Source organism: Cryptomeria japonica, chromosome 6 (genome assembly GCF_030272615.1).
Source record: "Cryptomeria japonica chromosome 6, Sugi_1.0, whole genome shotgun sequence".
Lineage (NCBI taxonomy): Eukaryota > Viridiplantae > Streptophyta > Pinopsida > Cupressales > Cupressaceae > Cryptomeria > Cryptomeria japonica.
Window position 1 is genome coordinate 468,023,873 of NC_081410.1, and position 27,632 is coordinate 468,051,504.

The window sequence follows — 27,632 nt, forward strand, 5'->3', positions numbered from 1 at the left end:
GGTCTTCTTTCAAGCATTGGAGCAAATGTAAAGTCAAGATTCAAGCATTGGAGTTGACATTCATGTTCTATGTTATTGAAGACTTCATGGAACCCTAATTCCATGTGGAGATAAACGAAACTTCACAAAGAGGTATAACATTTGTGTTTCAGTCATTATTCAGCATCTCCCTCAAAAGGAGAAAATTTTCGTTATTGCAATTCAATCATATTTCATTTCTACTTCATGGTTAATTCCTAAATTGGGGTTTGACTTAGGAAAACCCCTATTCCCAACCTATTTCCCTTCTCTACTATGTGCGAGAGCAGGTACGAAGCTACGATCTTCAGAATTGGCTTTATTCACAATGATGAATCGATCTCCCATCGGAGTGTGAAAAGTATGGAGGACCAAAGGGACCGTTGCTCTGGTCTCGGCAAATCAGGAGGTCCTTCTAGGAATAGGTCCAAATACTCTTACAATCCTCAGATTTCTATAGCTTATTGTTTATGTGTTTTTACATTAATTTCAAAACATTTACCCTAATTTCAGCATTTTCATGATTCAACTTAAAAAAGGGTAGTTTAATCAAATCTAGTAAATCCCATAGGATTCTCAACCTTTATCCTTGCTGGTTTGTGGCTAGATCATTGGGTTTACCTCCCTCTTTAATGTATTGGTACCTAAGTAAGAATTAACAGTTTTCATCCTTCTTGTGGTGGAAACCCTAATTTTTTACAAACACATTTTGGTGAACCCAACTCCTTACACTTGTAATATAAATTTATGTTCTCAGATCTGAGTGTTTATGCATTTCAAATTCAAATTTACTTTTACTAGTTAAATTTTTTCATTGAATATTAAAAATTTAGAGGTTGAATTCAAAAAACCCTAATTTTTAATTCTAAAATTGAGATTGTGGTTTGTCTAATTTGGATTTAATATTTCAGATCTGATTATTCATTTAGTTGAAAATTTAAAATTTCACTTTAGATCTCATTTTCAAATTGAATTACATAAATTTAGTGGTTGAATTTAAAAAATCCCTAATTTATAATTCTAAAATTTATGATGTGGCTTGCGTAATTTTTTAAATTAATTTTCAGATCTGATCTTTATGAATGTTATGTTGTGATCTAGATGCATTTATCTTTTCACAAATCAAATTGCTCAATTAATTGGTTAATGAATCGTTTTTAAAAAAAAATTGTATTGCTTAATCATTGTTTTCAAATTCAAATTCAAATTCTCTCCTTTTTGCATGAGTTTTACTACCATTAGTCCTACCCATAATATTCCCATGAGAAGAAGTTGTAGAATTAGGGCTTCCCAAGGTTTGATTACTAAGGATATGAAGCCTAATTTGGATAACTTGTTTCATGAGAATGTGGGTGGTTCTTCTACTCCAACAATTGATGTTATTTATCCCCATTATTTACATCATTCTCATGATTAGGGTGAATCACTAACTAGGGTTTTTGTTGACTAGTTGGAGAAGATTAACAATGAATTTGAAAATCTTCAACAATGGATGAGTCAACAATACCTAGAAAGTGAGGCTATCCCAATGATTGAAGGATAAAAAAGAATGGTTCAAAGTGATAAAGTTGGCATTGATTTTTTGTGTGGCCTTGCTCATATTGTTGACACTAATATTATGCCTCTGAAAAGTTGTGTTGAAGTACTTGGTTACACTCAACCTCCTAGTGAAGTTAATCATTCTATTCCTATGACCACTTCTATAACTAGTGTGCCTACTTTCACATCCAACATCATGGCTACTTACACACAAAATGTTATTCCTACACATGTTAGTCAAGTGGGCAACATTGTTAATCAAAATTCTTTTATCCCTCCTTCTATGAGTCTTCCATTTGTAACCCAATCATCTCCCATACCTACTTATCATAGTCTCCCACCTTTGTATTCCCAACCTCCACCTTCATTCAACAATTTTACTACTCCATCCCTGATCCCACTCCAACATGTCTAATTTCAACCCATCCACCGAAGCAACCATTAATAGCCTATCTCAAACTGTTTCATCCTTGTAACAACAAATAGCTTCCATGAACCAATCCAAGTTTAATGTGCCCACATTTGATGCAGCGAGCTCATTATCTAATGAAATTATTCGTGCCATCCCCCTAAACATGTATAAGTTCCTCAATTGGAGCTTTATAATGGAAAAGGTGATCCCTTGACTCATGTGAAAACATTTCAGATTTTGTGTAGTGATTTTGTTTATGATCAAAGACTTTTGGCTAAGTTGTTTACTAGAACATTTAGGGATAAAGCTTTGCAATGGTATTGTTCTTTACCTCCTTATTCAATTACATCATTTCAACAATTGGCTAATGTTTTCATTCGACAATTTCAAAACAATATTGGTCCTAAGATTACTTTGACTGATTTGATTCATTGTAAGCAATGTGTTAAAGAAAAAGTAACTGATTTTATTCGTAGATACAAGCATTTGTATTCTCAAATTTCTTATCTTATGCCTAATCATGATGTTGAAAGAATTTTTATTTCTAATTTACAAAAAGGACATTATGGATAAGCTTCTCTTTTTTGAGTTTACCTCTTTTATGCAGTTGTGCGTAGTGCTTCATAACTATCAGCTTCAAGTGAGTCAATTTGAACAATCTTCTTCAATGGTTCCAGTTGATAAGAATGAAAGTGATCAACAACCTTTTGTGAAGTTTAAACTAAACAAGGGATTCATCAAGTTCAATGATAGCAACAATGTTCAGGTAGCAGCTATGACAACATGTGTGCCTCCTTTATCCAAGTATTTTAGAAAAGAATTCACTCTTTCAGAATCTTTGCATAGCATCATGACAGAATTATTGAACAAAAATGTGTTGAAACTTCCTCCCATTAAACCAATTGACACATCCAAACCTTTGCCACTTTATCATGATTCCAAAGCCTTTTGCCAATATCATTGTCAACCCAATCATGATATTGAAAAGTGTTATTCCCTAAGGAGAAGGATTCAAGAACTTATTGATAACAATACCATATATGTAGTTGGTGTGAATGAAAAAGGAAATAAATCCATAGCTCCTCCAAATCAAAACCTCCAAATCTTTACTAATCCTTTGCCTTCTCATTCTACTAATTTCATTGAGATTCAACATCTTGCCTTTTCTCCCAATGATCTTCGCCTTGAGACTAATAATGTGGTGAATCTTATTGATAAACCTACACCTCCTAAGGACCTATGCATTACCTTTGATCCTAGTGAGACTATTTGACGAGGGTAGAACCCGAGACTTAGAAAACAAAATAAAACAGACAAAAAAATATTATTTTATTATTATATAAAATCTATTTTCAATACATGCAAATACATACAAGAGGATTAAATCATCACATGATGCTACACATAACAACTTACAAATTTTGGTAAATATCCTTTTCTAACAATCCAACTTTTCCCACCCAAATTTTTTTACAAGTTTCCTCAAATGAGTTCTAAATAGCCTCCCTTTGGTTTGGAGCCAAAAGTACAATTTGAAATTTAAAATTTGGTAGTTTGGAGCCAAAATTTGAAATTGGAAATTTTAAATTTGAGCCAAATTCGAAAAACTAAAAACTTTTCAAAAAATTGTGCAACTTCCGACAGCCATAACTTTTGATCCGGTAGTCAGATTGATGTGTCGTTTGAACCGTTAGAAAGCTATTGGAGTGAAGAATATTCTATGAATTTTTGTTCCTAATTCCCACCATTTTCAGGACTGTTCGGGACTGTTTAATGCCTCAAATTTGACTTGGAAAAGATTTTAGTAGGTTTTTGGGAAACTGAAACTTGAATAACTTTCAAACCGTAAATGATTTTGATCTGATTCTTTCGCCAAAGTGCTTATTTTTTTGTTATGAAGCTTCCCATAAATTTATGTCCCCATCCACCTTCAAATTGATTTTTTTCTTAAAATAGCATGTTGGCTAGAAAAAGCAACAAGACAATTTTGAAAGATGGAATCTCTTATTCGCCCAAATGGGTATCTAGAAATGCAAAAAAAATTAAAAGAAAACTAACAAAAAGGAATTTTTTTTTGGGTGATGCTGGATTGCCCTTACACCACTAGATGCTCCTACATCAGACACCCTGGGTAGTTTGAGAAGTGACCCCATCACATCTCAGTTGGTTGAGGAAAACCCAAATGGTCAACCACTACTTTGGATAACCATGAAGAATATTCAACAGGTCTTCCCTTCCATTTCACCAAATATTCCTCATATTGCCTGTTTCTGGTACTCCTTCCCACACGACTATCTAGGATTGATTCAATCTCCTCCTTCTCTGAAGTAGGTGCAGAGATTTTATACTATTCTATTACTTGTTCCTCCTTTGTGCCACCTTCATGATATTTTGTTAAATATGCAATGTTGAACACATGGGAAATATTCATTCCATCTAGCAACTTTACCTCACATGCGTTCCCCAAATCATGCTTCTTCAAAATCTTACATGGATGAAACTTCTTCATTTTCAGCTTATTGTAGGTCCCCACTTGAAACCTTTCTTTTCTTAGGTGGACCATCATTTTGTCACCAATCTGGAACTCCTTATACATCCTCTTTTGATCTGCCTTCACCTTATACTGCATATTCATTTTGTTAATGTGCTTCTTCACCTTTTCATGTAGATTCTTGGCATGTTTTATAAATAATTCATCTTCGAAACTTGTATGCTTCTCCTGGTCCATCTTCCTTAATTTTGGAGTGGTCCTTGGACTGCCTCCATAAATAATTTGGAATGGTGATCTACCAGTCCTCCCATTGACAAAATTGTTGTAAGAAAATTCTTCCTATGGTAAGATTAGGTCCCATCCCTTAGGTTTATCTCCTACCATGCATCTCAATAGGTTGTTTAGACTCCTGTTCACTACCTCAGTCTGCCCATCAATCTATGGATGGTGTGCAGAATTGAACTTAAAATCTATTTTCAATTTCTTCCTCAAGGTCCTCCAAAAAGTATCCAATGAACTTGGTGTCACGATCTCAAACTATACTTTTTGGTAGATCATGAAATCTTACCACCTCTCTGAAGAATAAATCAGCAATGTGGACAACATCATGGGTCTTCTAACATGGTAAGAAATGTGCCATCTTTAAAAACCTGTCAATCACCATGAATACTGAGTCATTTCCTCTTTGTGTCCTTGGCAAGCCAAGAACAAAATCTATACATGTCCTCCCATGGCCTCTTTGGTAAAGCTAATGGCAGATATAGCCTTGTATTCTAGCTTTCTCCTTTAGCCATCTGACATACTCTACAACTTTGCACAAATTTCTTCACATCTTGCGATAACTGAGGCCAATAATAATGATCACTAATAATGACAATGGTCTTATCTCAACCAAAGTGTACTACCATCCCTCCACTGTGCTTCTCTTTGATCAAGTTCTCTCTCATGGAGCTCCTCTGAATACAGAACTGGTTTCCTCTAAACAAAATGCCATCTTGGATTATGAAATCCAACCATCTTGTCCTATCCAAAGTAACGGGCTCCTTGCAATCTTCCTGTTAGGTCCCGGAGGCAACTGAGAGTGGGGGGGGTGAATCAGTTGTCTAATAAATTCAAACCAAAAACAACTTAACCAACTTAATGCTTAATACCAGTAAACTATTCTTTTATGCCAGTAGACAATTTTATCAGTTAATTGTAATACCGGTAAGGATTAATGCATGAAACAAAAAGACAAAGTCATCCACAACACATAACACCAATATTTGTACGTGGAAACCCTGTAAGGGGAAAAACCATGGTGGGAAACCTTACCCACAATCAGATGATACTACTGCAGATAGTAAGTGTATACAAATGGGGTTTGCACATGCAGAAAGGCCAAGCGCCTAGAGCTCACTGCTCAAACACACTATAGGAGTTACACTGACTACAATTGGATGGTTAAATCCAATAAGGATATACTGCTCAAGTTAGCATCTTTCTATGCTGGATTTAGTATCGATGTAGTTCTGATTGTCTTCACAAAAACCCTCCTTTAACCTTCAAATGATCTCTGCGTGTATAGCTCTGCTTATTCTCGCATATACCTTCACACAATCCTTTTTCGCATACCACATCCGATCTTACAAATAAGATCTTACATTTATATCATAACCTAGGACCAATTTTAGTAGGTCGGCACTAAAGGATATTACAATAAAATCAATTTATAAATAAATTAATGCCCGATGCAATAACCGATTCAACATGTCGGCTTAATGCATTTACAACAATAATAAATCATCTCCATAGTGTGCCATGCTGATCTGGAAAAGATAAGCCTACCGGTGTATAACTTGGACCTATTTGCCGATAACAACAAATATGCTAATATGAATATGCCAATAAACAAATCTTCAAGAAAAGGTGTCCAAACGATGTCTTTGACATAACCAAGTGTTTTCCATGCCATTCCAAGTGCCGGTGATCATTATATCCTGCCAGTGTACCAAATATCGGTGATTGTGCATGATTCATTTGCTTGTCGGTGAAGTTGTTGATTCTCCAAAGTGCCAGAGTTGATAAGTGTTAGTAGGTGTTGACATCAATGACAAAACCATACCAAAATACCAACAATCTCCCCCTTTGGCATTGATGGCAACAGAAGATGGAAAAACCATCAAAGTGCCAAAACATAAATGCCAAATACCAAAAACCAACAAAAGCCAACAATCTCCCAAAAGAGATCATAACCAGAAATCAAAATACAGATACAAAGAGTAACAATCATCTCTCCCCCAATGAATAATCTCTCCCCAAAAGATAATGTGTTTTTACATATCAATCTCTCCCCCTTTGACATCAAATGCCAAAGTAGAAATAAAAAAACCATTTTTCAGATACAAAATACCAACCAATTCAGTATACCAACTACCCCCCCCGAAAAGTAGCTTCCTTATCAAAGCCGGAGTAAAAGATTTCTCTGTTAATTTTGTCAGATGGTGACAAACATCAACTTCCTTAGTCTCTACCAGTGGGGGTATGACCCCAAGCTGATCTCTGAGATTTTCAAAAGTCTCCTTAGGCAGAGGTTTAGTGAAAATATCTGCAATCTGCTCTTTAGTATTCACATAAACCATTTTAATTTCTTTTGCTTCAACATTTTCCCTTAGAAAATTCAGTTTGATAGAAACATGTTTGGTTTTAGAATGTAGTACCGGATTCTTAGATATATCAATTGCTATAGTGTTATCACAATAGATAGTAATAGGTTCCTTGCATTTTACCTTTATATCCTTCAACATTTTCTTAAGCCATAATACTTGTGTACAGTTAGTTGTTGCTGCAACATATTATGATCCATCTGTTGATAAAGATGTACAACTTTGTTTCTTACTCAACCAAGAAATTAATCTGCTTCCAAGAAAAAATGCTCTGCCAGTGGTGCTTTTTCTATCATCCACATCTCTTGCCCAATTTGCATCTGTGTATGCATATAATTCAAAACTTTCATCTCTAGCATACCATAATCCAAGATTTGTAGTGCCTTGCAAGTACCGAAAATCCCTTTTTACTATTGATTCAGGATTATTCTAAAATCTTGAAACAATACATACTACATTCATGATATCAGGTCTTGTTTGTGTCAAATACAGTAAACCTCCTATCATAGATTTGTATCTAGTTGGATTAACAGGTGTAGATTCATCCCTTTGTGATAATTTGTCATTTGTAGTCATAGGTGTGCTTACCGGTTTAGAGTTCTCCATCCCAAATTTCTTTAATAACTCCTTCAAGTACTTGGATTGACTCAAGAATATACCTTTATCAGTCTGTGAAATCTGCAATCCTAAGAAGAATTTTATTTCTCCAATCATAAACATTTCAAATTCTTGCTGCATTTCAATAGAAAATTCTTTACATAATCCATCTTCTCCTCTGAAGATTATATCATCAACAAAAACTTCTATAACCAAGATGTCATCATTTGTCACTTTATAATATAAGTTACTGGTAGCATTACCTTTAGAAAAACCAATCTTCAAAAGATACTTATCCAATCTTGCATACCAAGCTCTTGGAGCTTGTTTCAATCCATACAAAGCTTTCCTTAACCTGCAAATCATATCTTTGTTATCTGTCAAAGAAAATCCATCAGGTTGTTCAATGTAAACTTCTTCTTCAAGATCTCCATTCAAAAATGCACATTTAATATCCATTTGATATACTTTGTAGTTCTTGCGTGTTGCAAAAGCTAAGAATAATCTAACTACCTCAATTCTAGCTATCGGTGCAAAGGTCTCATTATAATCAATTCCTTCTTTCTGAGAATATCCCTTACACACTAGTCTTTCTTTATTTCTGATAACCTTACCATCTTCATTAAGTTTGTTTCTGAATACCCACTTTGTTCCAATCACATTTTTGTCTTTAGGCTGGGGAACTAATGTCCAAGTGTTATTCTTCTCAATTTGCTCTAATTCTTCTTCCATAGCTTTAATCTAGTGTTTATCTTCACATGCCTCATTAACATATGATGGTTCAATTTGAGAAATAAGACATACCTCTTCATTTGCCAATCTTCCTCTTGTCATAACTCCTTTATACTTGTTTCCAATTATCTAATCTTCAAAATGATTCAGTCTTACATACTGGGGTGTCTTTGTTTGTTGTTGTTCCTCAGTTACTGTGGAATTTTCAGATGATACCGGTGTAATTGGATCTTCATTCTGTACCGGTGGGTTCAATGTAGGTTCATTTGTTAGAATCTCTGCTGCCAGTTCAGAGTCTATGTACCTTGAAGTTTCTCTGAATTGTTCATCAATCTTCACATTTGTACTCTCAACAATTTTTTGCAATCTTTTGTTAAAACATCTATATGCCTTGCTCTTAGATGAATAACCAATAAATATTCCTTCATCACTTCTAGGATCAAATTTGCCAATATACTCATCCCTTCTAATATAGTATTTACTTCTAAATATTCTGAAATATTTAAGAGTAGGTGTAATACCAAACCATAGTTAATGAGGGGTCGTACTAGTTTCACCTTTGATGTGAACTTTGTTGAATGTATAGACCGCTTTACTTATTGTCTCTCTCAAATACACATGGTAGATTTGCTTCTGATAACATACTTCTTGCTGCATCCAAGATAGTCCTATTTTTCCTTTCAACAACTCCATTCTGCTGTGGTGTCCGGGGTGCTGATAGTTGTCTTCTGATTCCATTCACTTCACAGAATGTATTAAATTCCTTAGATGTAAATTCTCCTCCTTGATATGATCTTAGACATTTGATTTTCTTATCGGTTTCATTCTCTACCATTGCTTTGAATAGTTCGAACTTTCCAAGTGCTTCTAATTTTTCTCTGAGAAAAGTAACCCAACACATTCTAGAGTAGTCATCAATGATTAACATAAAATATCTATCACCTTGCAAACTTTTAGTTCTAGCTGGACCACATAAATCAGTATGAATTAAGTCAAGAGCATTATTTGATTTTTCTAGAATACTTTTAAAAGTAGCTCTAACTTGTTTTCCAAATTGACATTCCTTACATACTATATTGTGAGGTTTGACAATTTTAGGTAAATCCCTAACTGCCTTAGTAGTACTGATTTTTACCATGCAATCAAAATTTACATGACAGAGTGTCTTATGCCATAGCCAACTTTCATCAATATGTGCAATCAAGCATGTCTTTTCACTGTTATTCAAATGAAAGATATTACCTCTAGTTTGACTACTGGTTGCAATTTCCAAACCAGTTCTATTCATGATTTTTCATTTTCCATTTTCGAATTGTAACTGAAATCCTTTTTCAACTAATTGACCAACACTCACAAGATTATGCTTCAAACCTTCAACATAGTAAACATTGTCAGTATAATGCTTACCATCAAGAGATATTGTACCTTTACCTTTGATCAAACAAGCTTTATCATCTCCAAATCTCACTAAACCTCCATTATATTCCTGAAAGTTCAAGAATTTACTTTTATCTCCAGTCATATGATGTGAGCATCCCGAATCAATGATCCATTCATCCTTTACTTCAACTTTAGCTATCAGGGTCTGCTCTACCGGTTGAATAGTAGGTGCCAGTTGATCTTCTGTTATAGCAACAAAAACCCATCCATTGTCTGTTGGTTCCTCATCAGAATCATTAGTCACTCCTTCATCAGCAAGATAACAAGATTTGTGTTTATTCTTCTTAAATCTGTATCTTTGATATTCAGGGTTAGGCTTGTATGTTCTTCTAGCTTCTTCTCTTAGTCTAGCATATCTATCAAGGCATCTAGAAGCCATATGACCAATCTTATTATAGTTAAAGCATTGAAAGGGTGCTTTACCTTCATACTTACTTCCTACTGGACATTTAGGCATTTTTCTTGCAAATAGTGCTTCAAGTTCTTCAAGTTTTTCATTTTCTCTCATGCTTTCCTCAAGTTCTCTTGCATAAAAGGCTTTCCAATCAGACTTGTCAAATGATGGTGCAGATGATGTTGATGCCTTAAAAGATAAATCTATCTTTATAGTAGCAACATGACCAAATTCCTCAATTTCAAAAGCTGAAAGTTTTCCAATCAATGTATCCCTAGTTACTGATGTATTAGGCATTGTCCTTAACTCATTTATAGCAGTAACCTTCATTTTATATGCCGGTGGAAATCCTCTTAAAAATTTTGAAACAATTTCATCTTCACTTAAGGTTCCTCCATAACATTTAATACCCAAAACAATTTCATTAACTCTTTCCATAAAAGAAGAAATCCTTTCATCTTCTTCCATTTTCAGTTTTTCATACCTAAATTGGAAGCTTTCAAGTTTTGCAATTTTGACTGTGGAATCTCCTTCATTCAGTGTTTCCAAATGATCCCAAATAGATTTAGCAGTTGATCTATCTAATAATCCCATGATTTGCTGATCTGTTAATGTGCTCAAAAGTGTTTCTCTTGCTTTGCAATCATTTTCTTCATCTTTTCCCAAGGTAGGTGGATTAGGCTGACCAGGAGTAGGAGCAGTATAGCCATTCTTTGTAACTTCCCATATGTCCTTTCCAATGCAATTTAAATGTGTCTCCATTCTGATCTTCCATATGCCAAAGTTGGTTCCATCAAGTTTAGGACTGTCCTTCCTGAAATAGTTAGTAGACATTGGATCTCCTCAAGCTGTTAAACTTCTGCAAAAAAGAGGACTAGGCTCTGATACTAATTGTTAGGTCCCGGAGGCAACTGAGAGGGGGGGTGGGGGGTGAATCAGTTGTCTAATGAATTCAAACCAAAAACAACTTAACCAACTTAATGCTTAATACCGGTAAACCAATCTTTTATTCCGGTAGACAGTTTTATCAGTTAATTGCAATAGAGGTAAGGATTAATGCATGAAACAAAAAGACAAAGTCATCCACAACACATAACACCAATATTTGTATGTGGAAACCCTGTAAGGGGAAAAACCATGGTGGGAAACCTTACCCACAATCAGATGATACTATTGCAGATAGTAAGTGTATACAAATGGGGTCTGCACATGCAGAAAGGCCAAGCGCCTAGAGCTCACTGCTCAAACACAAAATAGGAGTCACATTGATTACAATTGGATGGTTAAATCCAATAAGGATGTACTGCTCAAGTTAGCATCTTTCTATGCTGGATTCAGTATCAGTGTAGTTTTGATTGTCTTCACAAAAACTCTCCTTTAACCTTCAAATGATGTCTGCGTGTATAGCTCTTCTTATTCTCGCATATGCCTTCACACAATCCTTTTTCACATACCACATCCAATCTTACAAATAAGATCTTACATTTATATCATAACCTAGGAACAATTTTAGTAGGTCAGCTCTAAAGGATATTACAATAAAATCAATTTACAAATAAATTAATGCCCAATGCAATAACTGATTCAACATGTTGGCTTAATGCATTTACAACAATAATAAATCATCTCCATAGCGTGCCATGCTGATCTGGAAAAGATAAGCCCTACGGTGTATAACCTGTACCTATTTGCCGATAACAACAAATATGCCAATAAACAAATCTTCAAGACAAAGTGTCCAAATGATGTCTTTGACATAACCAAGTGTTTTCAATGCCTTTCCAAGTGTTGGTGATCATTATATCCTACCGATGTACCAGATACCGGTGACTATGCATGAGTCATTTGCTTGCCGGTGAAGTTGCTGATTCTCCAAAGTGCTAGAGTTGATAAGTGTTAGTAGGTGTTGACATCAATGACAAAACCATACCAAAATACCAACACTTTCCAAGCCTTTGCAAAATCAGGATCCTCAGGATACAAGGTCTTCAGTTCATTGAACCCAACCACTTCAAACAACATTTTTGTCAACAAATTTTGCCTCCTGCTTAAGGCATCTACAACTCCGTTAGAACTTCCAAACCTGTTCTTTAAAACAAAATAACTCTGTAGAAAATTTATGTAGAGGGAGTTGACTCTCACCTATTTGTGCTACCTTGTCTAGGTCTCTCCTCCAAGCTACACTAGAACCATCCAATGATTCTACACCTCACACCCTCGAAGGGTGTGCAAGACTTACCCTCTCTAACCTTCCCAAGGTCCTTAGGCTAGGATAAGCACTTGTTTTTTGGTGAGTTTCATTCTCTTGCTTAGGAAACCTTGTTTTCCAACTCCCTTTCAAACTCAACCTGAGAGTTCAACCCCTCTACCATAGGATCTTCATTCCCCACACTACACACATAAGGATGGATGATATTGTATGGGTTCCCAACCCTACTCCTTCCTCAAGAAATTTGGTATTTACTGATCCCAAACTTCACAAGAAAACTGCACTTTTAGGCCTAATAAGAGACCTAATTCTATTAGCCTTGCCAACGGGGTATTCTCGATTATCTACCAATATTCCTTAACAAATCGATGAAATCTTTTACATTCCAGACACCCTTTTGGGGTTTACATACTGTAGACACCTAAAATTGTCCTGTCTAATTAAATAAATATTTTTATTTATCTAGTTATTTAAGCCTAATTCTTCTGTTAATTAAATAAGTCTTTATTTATTTAATTAATTCATTTATCCTCTTCTAGCCTTATTTCTCATTTAAATAAATACATTTATTTATTTAAATTATCCTTTTTCCTAAATTAAATAAATACTTTTATTTATTTAATTGATCCCATTTATTCTATTAATTAAACAAATCTTTATTTATTTAAATTAATTCATTAACCTTTTCTACTCATGACACATGTCATTCATCTCTTAATTACTACACTACCTACCCTTTTATTATTTTCTTATTTTCTCTACCTACCCTCTAATCCTAGCTGACCATCTATCTTGTACACCTCTTGATCTTATCCCTCCATTTCCTACAATGTCTTTTATATAAGAGGATGCTTCCTTCATTATCAATCCTCTTGAGAATTCTAGCACTCAAACTTTCATATGTGATCAAGCCTACTTGCAACCACATTTTCGTTCTTTGTTGAGCTCTTGTGCACACATAAAATCTGAGAGCAAATATATCAAGCAAGATCAATGGAGATAGGAAGAATCGAGATTCAAACCCTATTGGACATGTGATGGTATAATATTTATGATTTCATTGATTTACATTGTCTTAGGTAATCTTCACATGTTATGGTAGATCTCTGTTGTTGTTAGGCTAGGGTTTTGTGGTTGAATCTATTTTAATCTTTCAATATTGTTGTTTCCATTTTTACCATAAACATTTTGGCAGGCTCAGTGGGAATCTTGTCCTTTTGCAATTAACATCTTGGTTGTAGATTTTATGCTTGTGATGTTGTAGATCTGACATTTCCGACAACATTTCGACATTTTTGCGTCTGCGCATACCAGAACCGCATTTTTGATTTTCTGCCGCATCTGTGACCTTTGGAATCGCGTCTGCATCTTCAACATCATTTTACAATTTTTCAATTTGCAGATCCACGTATGTGTTTCAAGAAATGCGTTTGTGCATCTTTTAACCGCATCTATGTTCCAGATCCGCATATGTGTTGCCAAAATGCGTCTATGAGGGTTGAAAACATGTTTTCCTAAGATCCATTCGCATCTGTGTTTTTTATTTTTTATTTTGGTTTTTGTTCTAGTTTTGAGGACTTTATTTCGTCATTTTTATTTTAGATCTGGTTTATTTGGGCTATTATCTTGTGATCTAGCTAACAAATTGGTGCAGCTTGTCCTTGAAGCGAATCGCATTGTTGAAGGCCCCTTTTTCACAAAGTCTTTTGGATCTAAAATTTACATAACTTATGTGTTTGCAGGAGGGGTATTATTACAAAACTACAAAATTTTGGTAAGGGTTTTTGATCTTTATTTTGTGCCTTGTTTTCATAGATTACCAAACACTTCAATTTGTGCACTAAAATTGAACTAGTGTCTTTTGTGTCTTGGGCAATAGGCTCTTTTTGTTTAATCTCTAAAGGGCCTATCTCCCCATGTGGTCATTAGGACTACTAGTGAGGAGAGGACAACCCAAGTGGTAGTGAGAAAAACCAACCTCTTCTGAACCACTATAAATAACTATATCCATGGTGAAAGCCATGGGTAACGTGTGCTGATTAGTTCATACCGACACTATGTCTCCCCATAATCCTGTTTGATCAAATTTATTTGATCAGTTGTAGGGCATAGCCCCCCTACCAGCTGGGAGCAGAGCTGAAAGTGCCGCATGTATGGCCACACAAGCGAATGCCCTTACTAGCACCTTTTTGTTTTAGAAAGCCAAAATTCTTCTAGTTGCTGGGGCAGGAGGTCGAACCTCTAGAGCAGCCCACACACATACGGTTCTTAGTAGAGATACAAAGTTCACCACAAGGAGTTTTTGTGGGGACTGGTACTTGGCTGCCCCGGAGAAGTGAGTGCCGAGGGTGGATATAGTGGGGTGAAGCATCTAAGTATCCGCTTTGAATAGCGTAGCCTCAGGGGAAACCCCATGTGGGATCAAAAACTATTGTCCTAGCCAACCATAAGAATTGTGCTTGTCTTCTTTTAAAACAGTCAAGACCAAACATTAAAACATATTGTCTTTTGTGTCTTCAAGTGTATGCAAAAACATTTTTTTTACATCAAATAACACACTTTTCTTTGAGTCATTTTGATTCCAAACACTTGCAAACATTGAGTCCTCATCAACATTGTGTCCTCTTGTCATGAAAAACAGTCAAAATTGAGATTTGGTCACAACAACAACTTTACACATTGGAAAAATTGCATTCAATTTCTAGAAACGCGTCTGTGTAGTGTTTAAAAACGTCTGTCATTTAACCGTGTCTATGTAGGACATAAACGTGTTTGTGTTATGATAAGAAAAACTACATTCACAAAATCTCAGAAATGCATCTGTTGAGTGTTCAAACACATCTATGTCCTTTAATCGCATCTGTGAAGTATACAGGCACATCTGTGTTCAGCATAGAAAGACACTTATAGTCCAACAAACAAGAGCAATTAGTTTCATAATTCTTGAGCTTCCTAGGTTATTTCTCCATGTTTTCATATAACATTCGACCTATTTTTGGGTCTCACAAAGTCCATCATTTCTTTACACCTTACATTACATTCACATTTGTCTAAACTTGAGTCAAAAGGTCACTTGCTTGTCCTCATCTTACTTTGTCAACACAATACATACAATAACATTTTGCTAAGCGGTCCCTCATCAAGGTCTATCACGTTTGGGTCTCATTTGGTCTTACTTAGAGTCAAGGTCAACTTACCTCATCAAGATAAACTATCATCTTTTTGGAAGCCACACCTACTCTACTACATACATACTTGGTCTTACACTTTGGACATTGCAAATACACCCTAGATTCATTTACATTCCATCCAATTCTTGGTCTTCCATACTCTTTCCATTTTAATCTAGTCTCACACATCTTGGTCACGACCTAGTTCATGGTTGAAACCTATTCCCAAAAATCTAGGAGAGAGGCTAAAGAGGCTCAAGGGTCCACAAACATGAGTGGCTATGAGTATGACAACGATATCTTTTTCAATTCTAATCCTACCACATTACCTGACATGGACTTCTATAGAAACATTCAAAATGTTGAGAGAATGGATAATACAAACAACAATGATACACACAATGATAATGTGGACAACATTTCAGTACATTCAGCAGAAGTGGAAGAATCCATCATGGATCCCCATTTTAATAGATTGGTTGAGGAAATAATGAGAAGAGATAGACAATATTTCTTACAAGTGATGGCACAAAGTGGAGCTAAGATACCTCATGATTTTGACATGTCTCAAATAATGGAAAATTGACCTATGCAAGAAACTCAACTCAACATGGATCAAAGGAGACCTAATAGTGGAGGCACTAGAGGACCACGTTTCATGCCTGAGTCACCATCATCCTTGTTTCAAAAACTTGAGGTCCCAAATACACATGGTCAAGATTATGATACTCATGAAAGAGAATCTCATGAACAACTCCATCTACGCAGACCATTATGGAAGCCTTATGCAGATAAATACGCTCAATTGCATACCAATGCTAGGGACCAACCTCCAAAACAATTGGATATCTAGAGGCATGCTCAAAATTTGGACACAAGGAAACCTCGTATCAAATTTGGGGGCAACACACAAGAACAAACTCATGACATGCCTGTAGAATATGATATACATGGACAAATAAGATATTCCATTCCTCATTATGACTCTATACCAGGTGGTTCTCATGCATAGTATCATTATAGACCTCCTCCTTATGAACATGTTTATGATCAATACCATCCATACATCTAGCATGCTCCTCCTCCACCTGGTGGCTCAGGCATGGGATATGGTCCAAGAAGTTGGTCTCCACCTAAGAACAATTTGGAACAACAAATAAAGGAAATAAAAAAGAAAATGGAGGACATAAATACACCAAATCCAGCTTACACAATGAGAGACATATGTCCCTATCCATTTGAAAAAAGCATTCCAATGCCTCCTTTCCCTACACATTTCGTGACACCAAAGTTTGATAAGCATAGAGGAAAAGGAGACCCTAAGGCACATATAAGACAATTTTTCACAGCTTGCATTGAGGTATCAATAGAAGAAACATACTTGATGAGATTGTTCCCACAAAGCTTAGGTGATCAAGCTATGGAACGGTTCTCCCAACTTCCACCTAGAATTAAGTCTTGGGGTGATCTAGCAGAAGCTTTCATACAACATTTCTCATACAAAATAGAGACAGAAATATCAGTTACCACTTTGTGAAACACCAAGAAAAAGGATGGGGAGTCATTTTCATCATTCTTACAAAGATGGAGGAATTTAGCCAACAGATGCTCTTGTGAAATTCCACAAAAACAAATGGTAGAGATGTTCATACAGAATATCAACAAAGACATTGGTTATGACTTGAGGAAAGCTTGTTTGTGCACTTTCAAGGACGTCATTGAAAAAGGCTTAGCGACAAAGAAGGTCTTAATTGAGCAAGGAGTCATTAAGATATTCAAAGAAAACAAAGGGGACTTTAAAGGAAAAGATAAGCCATGATTTTGGAACAAGAACAAGAACCCAATAAATGATGGCATTGTCAATGCTAACACAGTGAGACCCAAAATCATTCTTTCTGGATCAAGTTCTACAAATAGCCAAGTGAATACTCAAACAACTTCCAAACCATGAAAGAAATACACCCCATTTGGAGAACCACTTGAATCAGCTTTCAAGAGGCTAGTGGCAAACAAGATAATAACAATTCCAGACCATCCTACATATGAGCCAAAGGTCAAACCAAATTGGTGGAATGCTGATGAGTACTATGAATATCACAAGAGCAAGGGACATAAAATAGGAAATTGTCATCGGCTGAAGAACATCATACAAGATCTTATTGATAGAGGTGACGTTGAGATCGAAGGACATTCATCCAATCAAGAACATGAGATGTTTAAGGAACCATTCCCTAAACATGACAAGGGAAAAGCCAAAGCCATAGATGAGTAGACTAACTATACTAGAGCATCCTATAACTATGATTAAACTATTAATCACATTTCGATGGACAATTATGTCTCTACCATTATCATAAAGGACAAAACGCCTGAAATACCCATTGGACCTTCTTCTGAATCTACCTCCGAATGTAATGTCAAAACTTGTCGAGGTAAGGTCACTTTGCAAGGTGCTCCAGCTAAAACCACCACTTCATTGGCAACCAAACCTGAGTATGATCTGGTAGAACAGTTAGGGAGGACACCCGCACTTATCTCCATCCTTGAGATTTAACGCATATCCCCCACACATAAAGCTATTCTTGACAAAACTTTGAGAGACACTTTTGTCCCCAATGATCTGAATGTGGACCAGTTTCAAACCATGGTGGGATACCCTTCTGTTCCACATTCTCTCACATTCACTGAAGTTGACGATGCCTCTATAAGCCAACCACATAATGCACCTTTACACATTGAAACCTTCCTACACAAACATTGAATAAAACGAGTCCTGATAGATGGAGGAGAGGGTCTTAATATATGTACTTTGAAGACAATAATACAATTGGGATATTCAGACAAAGCTGTGAATGCTACAAACAAAATTACCATCAAGGCATATGATGATAAAGAGCATTCATCCAAAGGCACAGTCGCCCTAGCTCTCATAGTAGGGCCAGTTACAAAGGATGTGGTTTGTCAAGTCCTAGACCTCAATCTCACATACAACATATTGCTAGGACGTCCATGGATTCATGAGATGAGAGAAGTCCCATCTACATACCATCAATGCATTAAGTTTCCTCACAATGGAGTTGAAGTAACAGTTAATGGTGATCCTAATCCATTTATATACTACAATAACTTGAGGCCAAAAGTTGAGAAAATAATTCCAATTAATAGAGAGGCTATCCCATCTTCTGCATATATTAACCCTGAATCATTAAAACCTTTAACATCAAAGCAAGGTGAGCTTAAAGGGAAATATTAGGACAAAGGCATGGGTGAATACACTCTAAATCAAACCATGTTCTTATGGCAAGTCATGAGTTCACCAAAAGAATATGGACGACCACATCCTTCTAAACAAGTATCTATCATTACGCTAAAATTTGATCCTACTATATTCCAAAAGTGGGGTGAAATGGAAGAAGAAGACATACAAAATGCTTTACAAAGACCTTGAAGATGGTACAAGATCACATCAACATACCATGTGAAAAATATGGCAAAGGATTCAAGATCCTACAAAAGTTTGGGTACGATGGTAAAATTCCTCTTGTCTTAAGAATAGAAGGTACCACTCAACCTTTGCAACCAGAATTGACATTTAAAAATTAGTGCTCAAATGGGCTTGGTTTCATCTCTTCTAGGGTAAACACTCACAAATCAGAAGAAGCATTGCAAATCATGATTTCTAATGATCAACAAGAGAGCCACTATTCCACTGACTCTAATGGATGGGAATGGGGTTAAGAAAAATCCTCCAATGATTATAAACTCACTAAGACATTCAGAGAACTAGGTGAACCCACAGAAGAAGAGGAATTTCATAGAAAATCAAAGTTGGTGAAGAAACAACCCCTGAGGATCCTACACAGTCTTTGTCTTTAGGTTCTAGGTCGAAATCATGAAGAATGAGGACACCTATTCTGGAATGCGCTTTTAGTGATGACAATTTGGACTCGATCATGATCGAGATAGATGAGGAGAGTGCCAACGATGACCTCAACAACTACCTTGACATACTTGAATATAACTGTATCTGAACCCTAACACCCATTGACTTTGAAAACATTGAAGGCCTTCCCCTTGTTCACCACCAACTTATTGACTGGGACCATGAAGGACCTTTACAAATCGACACATTCCAAAATGATGAAGCCTTTATTGACTATTTAGGCATACGAGATGATCTTCCGCTTGGGGACCATAAGGTAGGATAAACTATAGAACTCAACAACGTGGTATATTTTGGTGAGGGTGTTGGGCCTTCCAGTCGCAAAAATGTAAAAATAAAAACAAATCATGTTTTTATGGTGAAAACCACATTGTGGCACTATTTGACCCCAAAAAAGTAAAAAGAAAGGACATATCTGAGGGTGAAAACCTCTCTGAGGTGCCTGAAGATGGAAGGCTCAACATTCTCCTGGCATCATATGAAGAAAAATCATCCATGTTAGTAGAGGAGACCATCAAAACAAACATTGGTACAAAAGAGATTCCACATAACATATTCCTAGCACAATATCTGACAGAGAGAGAAAGACCAAAGTTCATAAGTTTCTTCACAAAGTGACAAATCAATTTTTCATGGTCATATGCCGATATGCCTAGACTGGATCCGGATTTAGTAATGCATCATTTGACAGTTAAATCGAGGGCAAAGCCAGTGAAACAAAAATTAAGAAATATGCATCCACAAGTGGCATTATTAGTCAAGGCAGAGCTTGAAACATTATTGGATGTCTGATTCATATGCCCAATTTATTATCCTGAATGGATCTCCAACTTGGTACTAGTCAGTAAGCCAGATTGAAGCATCATATTATGTACAAATTTTAGAGACATCAACAAATCTTGTCCCAAGGATGACTTCCCATTACTGAACATTGACCTGATCATAGATCTTACAACAGGTCATGCAATGTTATCTTTTATGGATGGATTCTTTGGCTACAATCAAATAAAAATTGCATCCAAGGATCAACACAAAACAACATTTACTTGTTGCTGGGGAACTTTCTGTTGGAATGTCATGCCCTCCGGGCTAAAGAATACAGATGCTACATACCAACGAGCCATGACTACTATCTTTCATAATCTCATGCAGTAACAGTAGAAGATTATGTTGATGAACTCTTGGGAAAATCAATAGACAAAGATATACATTTGGACATCCTTTTAGTCATTTTTGATCGATTGGAAAATACAAAGTGAGACTAAATCCCAAGAAATGTGTCTTTGGAGTAACCTTCGGGAAAGTCCTTGGATTCATTGTTTCAAAAAGAGGAATTGAAGCTGATCCTACAAAAGTCAAAGCAATCTTAGAAATGTCATCACCAAGAAATATCAGTCAACTTCGATCTTTACAAGGAAGACTCCAGTCCATACGAAGATTCATAGCACAACTTGCAGATAAGTGTCATCCTTTTCAGCACTTGCTACACAAAAACATCAAATTCAAATGGGATGATAACTGTCAACAAGCTTTTTCAGATACTCAAAGATTATCTTTTGAATCCACCAGTCTTGATGCCACTAGTCCCAAAACAACCCCTGTTACTCTACATATCAGCTACATCAACAACACTGGGGGCACTCTTAGCGCAACAAGATGCTGAGGGCAGAGAAAAGGCAGTATATTACATCAGTCGTACTTTGGTTGGTTATGAGATAAACTACACACCAATTGAGCGTGCATGTCTCACTGTGGTTTTTGCTTTGCAAAAATTATGACATTACACACTAACTCATAAAACTAAGTTGGTCGCAAGGATTGATCCATTGAAGTATCTTCTCAATAAGGCGACGCTTACTAGCAGACTAGCCAAATGGATGATGCTCTTGAGTGAATTTGACATTGAATATGTGGACAAAAAAACAATAAAGGGACAAGCTATCACATATCAGTTAGCGGATGCACCCATGATAGATGATACTCCTTTAATTTTAGAGTTTCCAGATGAATCCATCTTGACGGTATCACACACAAAGCCTTGGCAATTGTACTTTGATGACTCATACACACAGCATGGTGTAGGAGCTAGCATCTTCTTTTTCACACCTCAAGGAGATTCCATTCCCAAATCATAGCGATTGTCATTTCCTTGCACTAATAACATAGAAGAATACGAGGCATTAACAACTAGATTACAAATTGCAGTTCAGTGGAAGATCTAGGAACTTCATGTTTTTGGGGACTCTCAACTTGTAATTCATCAAGCAACCGATGACTACCCAACAAAGGATGAAAAATTAATGCCTTAGAAGAAAATGGTAGATGAATTCAAGCAATATTTCTTAAAGATAACCTTTGAGCAGATACCAAGAGAGAAGAATCGAGCCGCAGATGCCATGGCTACTATTGCCTCACTAATTGATCTACCACAGAATGAAACCCGCCATGAGTTCTTGGTGGATAACATTTTGGTTCCCTTGTATGAGATTACTCCTACTGAGATGATATGTGTTGTTGGTCTTGATTCCCAGTTATACAGTTCCATATTCACATACCTTCGTAACAACACCCTTCCTCCTGACTTATCCAACAACCAACATCGCACTTTCATTCGCCAATCATCTTGATACTTCATTTTAGCCGATATCCTATACCGTCGAGGTCTAGATGGCACTCTTCTTAGGTGTTTAGAAAGGGATGAAGCTTAGATTGCATTACATGAAGTTCATGAAGGAATATGTGGTCCACAATCTAGTGGTCCTACGTTAGCCGAGAAACTCATCAGGACTGGATATTACTAGCCCAATATGGAAAAAGACTCATATCAATTTGTCAAGAAATGTAAGCAATGTCAAATTCATGGAGACCTTATTCATGTGCCAGCATAAGAACTTGAACCGATTGCGACTCCTTGGCCCTTTTATCAGTGGGGACTCGATATCATAGGAAAGATTACCCTCCTTCTTCTAATGGCCACAAATTCATTATCACTGCCACATAGTATTTCACAAAATGGATTGAAGTCGTGCCTCTTACACAAGTCACCAGAAAATAGATCGCTACATTCATTCTCAACTATATCATTTGTCGGTTTGATATTCCTCTTTCCATCATCACTGATAACAAACATCCATTCAAAAACCAAGATGTTCATGAAATTTGTGATCACTTCCATATTACCCATCATTTCTCCGCTCCCTATTACCCCCAAGGTAATGGTCTAGCTGAGGCGTCTAATAAAACCAAAATCCTAAAAAAGACAGCCTATGATGCTAGCCGCAGTTGGCATGTCAAACTTAATCCTGCACTTTGGGCTTATCGTACAAGTGTTTGCACACCTACAGGAGAAACACCTTATTCACTTGTCTATGGAGCCGAAGCAATCTTGCCTATTGAGGTTGAGTTACCATCTCTACAAGTCTCTTTGCATAGCATAATCAGTGATGAAGACTACATGGTCTCTCACTTACAAGAACTAGAACTATTGGATGAATGAAGACAAATTGCTTTTAATCATCTCAAGGCTTATCAACAACAAATGAGTCGCAGTTACAATCACAAGGTAAAGCCTCATACATTTGAGGTAGGTGACTTATTTCTCAAAGAAAATCCTAAAAATTAGCAAGACCGAGAGAAGAAGGGCAAGTTTGAACCAAATTGGCTTGGTCCTTACATCATTACAATAGCCTATGGATCCGGTGCATATAAGCTATCAACCCTAGAGGGAGAACCTTTGGAGGATCCTATCAACAACATTCACCTTTGCAGGTTTTACACATAGCTCTTCGGAGTATCCTAATTCAAAAATACAAAAAAAAAAAAAAAATTCAAAAATACAAAAAAAATGAAAAAATCCAAAAAAAAAAAGTAAAGAGAAATAAATTCGTCCAATGGTGAAAGCCACTTTGGTGGCACCTTGGGAAAATACCATGGTGAAAACTAGGTTACTGGCACCATGTGTAGATACATTTCTCCTCCCTCCTTCAAGATTCAATTCCATCCTTTCACTTTGCACACACTCACAACCTTTCCATCCATAATAAATCCGCTCCTATCTATGGCTAAGGCAAAATCCAAAGTCTAGTGATGGGTGTGGAACTAAGAGTATCACATGTTCCGAGGAGTATAGTTTCTTCCAATTTTCTTCAGTCTATCCATGCACAATCCACAATAAAGAAACACTTGCATCGTCGATCCGGAATAAAGTTCCACCTTCTTCGCAATAATGTATCAGGTTCATGGATTCAGTTAGTTTTAGATGAGACATAACAATATCGGGCTTCAGAAAATCAAATCTTTCAACAGGCTTAGACAACATTATGGTTCAGTGCTATCTATCCTTGTGTGAAAGTAAACATTGTGACCACAATCAAATAGACTTACACAAGTGACAAGAGACACTAAACTTGAGGACTATAGTGGATGTTGGTGTCGAGTCTTGGTTTTCTTTTTGATTTTATCTTTTTGGTGACATGTCTTTTAGCTTTTCCAGGATGTCTTTGACTAGAAAGGCGAGGATGGGGTATCATCACCTATTTTTCTTTGTGTGGATTGTCTCTTAGTAATGCTATGACTTGTCCAAGGATATGAGGATACTATGAGTCTAGTATGAAATGGGGCATTCCTTGTTTATGACTGTCTGATCTCCATGTAAACAGGTACAATGACTTTTCAGGTCGAACATATACCTCGATTGTCATAACCTATTTGCCATAATAAAGCTCAATGATGATAATAGCACAAGAAGTTATTTCACTTCCATATCTTCTATCTTTCATCCCCCTTTCTTGATTGACCTCCATCATCCTTCTTGAGTCCACATAGCTTGCTGATCTGGTGGTACCACTCCATAGTACAGGTCTCACCAGTAAGCTGTCTCCTCCCCTGCCCACTGAAAATAGGCATATCCAGCCTCTGTATCCTCTACTGCCTGCCTCCCTGCCCTCAGTGTTGTCTCAACCTCTGTATAGCACTAAATAGCCTAATCTCTCTCCTGCTCAGTGTCCCTTAGGTGTCTTCTGAGCCTAGCAGTATCCCTCTCCAGATCCTGGATCTCATTTGCCTATCCTTGGCAGATCTCCCTCATGGGTAGTGGCTCATCCTCCTCCTCTCTCCCCTCACTTTGCTCCTGTGGCTGCTCCTATCCTTGTACCTGTCCCTATACCTATCTGGGAACCTGTGCTGCTGGCACTTGTAACGAAAATACACCTCTACCCCTCACTACATGCACTTGTCTCTCCTCTCCTCCCTCTCTCCTTTGAGCCACTCTCCTCTCTACCATTACACCCTGCCTCCATCATCGGCCTCTACATCTACCATCTCCCTTTATTGGATCCCCTAGATCCATCAGCCATGGAAACAGATGCTTTGTCCAATATGCAGTGTACTCTGCATCCATCCTTGCATCCTCTACATCTGCCCATATGTCCCAAGGCATGGGAACCATCTCTAGAAGTTGTGTCACTACCTGATCATACAACAATAATGGCCCTAAATGTACCTGATCCCTCACCGTCCATTCATACATACTCGACCCCCGTGACATCCGTTGTATCCTACCGAACTGCCTACATACCCGGTCAATCAACTATCATTCAATAACATATAGTGTCCTCCCTATCAGATACCTGCTCCAAAATACATATGGTAGCTCCACTACATTATCCTCTGACTCCTCATAGTCTAAGTAAGGCCTCCATACCACACTGTCTATCTCATCAATAACCTGACGCCAATACTCCAGCCTCCCAATCCGTGGCTGATAAGTAATCATATCATACATGTGTACAAAATTGTGCCCATGTCCTCTACCTCTAAAGTGTATCAGACGTGTAACTGGAAGATGCTCATATGCCCATACCTACAACAATGTCACTCCACATTCTAATCCTGATGATCCATGATATACAAATTGATGCAACTCATAATACAAGTGTACCAGCAGACATAACCCCCATGAAAATTGGTGTTCTTAGTCACCAATGTCTCTAGTATCCTCCCCCATCCCATAGCTAACCCTCATGTCACCCTATCCAGACAGAGGAACCCATTGGTCACTCCTGCTAGCACCACCGGTAGCACCAATCCTATCTATGTCATGGTGTCCTAGGAAACATGTCCAACCCTCATCTCCAGTCCTAGATCCTGAAACACTTGTCTCAGTGCATCCCTGTCTCCCTCTCGATTGTAAGGAAATAACTCCCCAATGATCTGTATCCTCAGTATCCTATATACATCCTCTAAGGTGTCTGTCATCTCACCCATCGACAAATGAAACATACATGTCTTTGTGTGCCATCTCTTAGCTAATACACTCAACAATCCCATGTTTGCCCAAAACTCAGGCACTAACGTAATGTATCACAAGCCCATAGCCTCCACTGCTGCCCTATCCTTAAATGTCATCTCTTCTCACAAAATCTGAGTTGAAGGGAATCTCTCTCGTGACTCCAGCATAGGTAGGTCCTCCTGTAGTCAAGCAAGTCAACTGTGTCAATCCTAGTGGAGGGGTTCATCACAAAGTGATGTTTTTTATCCTAGTGCTTATATCTATCATATGGCACTCAATCCTAGTGGTACGCTCTGTTCATCACAAAGTGCTTCTTTTTATTCTAGTGCTTATATCTATCATATAGCACTCTATCCTAGTAGTACTCCCTATTCATCACAAAGTGTTTCTTTGATCCTATCTATTAGGGTACCTACTTGAGTGTATCCTCTTGAGTAGCTTATCCAATTGACAATGTATGTTCTATCACAGAATTGTCAATTTTAGCCTAATCCAATTGACAACATATGTTCTATCATAGAATTTCCAATTCCTTTGGTACTCTCTATTCATCACAAAGTGCCTTGCTTTATCCTATCCCAGGGCCTCTGCTTGAGTGTATCCTCCTGAGTAGTTTCTTGACTGGCAACATATGTTCTATCACAAAATTATCAATCCTTGCCCTATCTTCTATCTTAGTCTTCCCTAGAGGACCTTCTTGAGTGTATCCTCTTAGCAGCTTATCCAATCGACAACATATGTTTATCAAAGAACTGCCGATTCGACCTTGAAGATATAAACGTGCATTCATGACATAAACATGCTTGCATACTTCACAGACGCGCTTGCCCTACACAGACGCACCTGAATCACACAGATGTGCCTCTGTTCAACAGAGATGTGCCTGCATTTCACAGATGCACTCGCATTAAACACAGACGCTATTACAATCATAGATGCTCCTTGAACCAACATAGATGCACCTAGCCTACCCAGATGTGCTTGGCACCAATACAGACGCGCCTTAGCATTTTTTACCCCGCTTGACATTTTTTGTAGCCTACCTAAAGTGCATTTATAACACTACCTGACATGCATTTATGATAACAATTAATGCAACAAGGTACAAGGAGGTTTTGTGGTACTTACCAGCTCTCCTACATCTGCTGGCCTTTGATATCAGCGAATGCAATCGAATCTGTGCACCAATACCATCGCTATTGACTGCTCTTTGCTCTCTCTGCACTTCGATCTCTTACGTGCGTGGATGACAATGAGGATGTTTTCCCTCGTAGTCTATCTTATAGACTACCCTAGCCCTAGTCTCCCGAGTCAGTCTTCTTTATCCCGTGACTTTGTCACTCTATCCTGTCTCATTAGCCCTTTCTAGCCTTTCTTTCTTATTGAGAGATTGTCTATGGTATTTTCAGACATTTTCATCCAATCTCTTGAGGGGGCATATCATTCCAGTCTTGGGGAAACTTTGTATCAGTTCATCTTATCCTGTTTGAAACAATGCGACAAGCTGCATTGTCTCAAAGAGGGGCAAAATGTAGACACCTAAAATTGTCCTGTCTAATTAAATAAATATTTTTATTTATTTAGTTATTTAAGCCTAATTCTTCTATTAATTAAATAAATATTTATTTAATTATTTCATTTATCCTCTTCTAGCCTTATTTCCCATTTAAATAAATACATTTATTTATTTAAATTATCTGTTTTCCTAAATTAAATAAATAGTTTTATTTATTTAATTGATCCCATTTCCTCT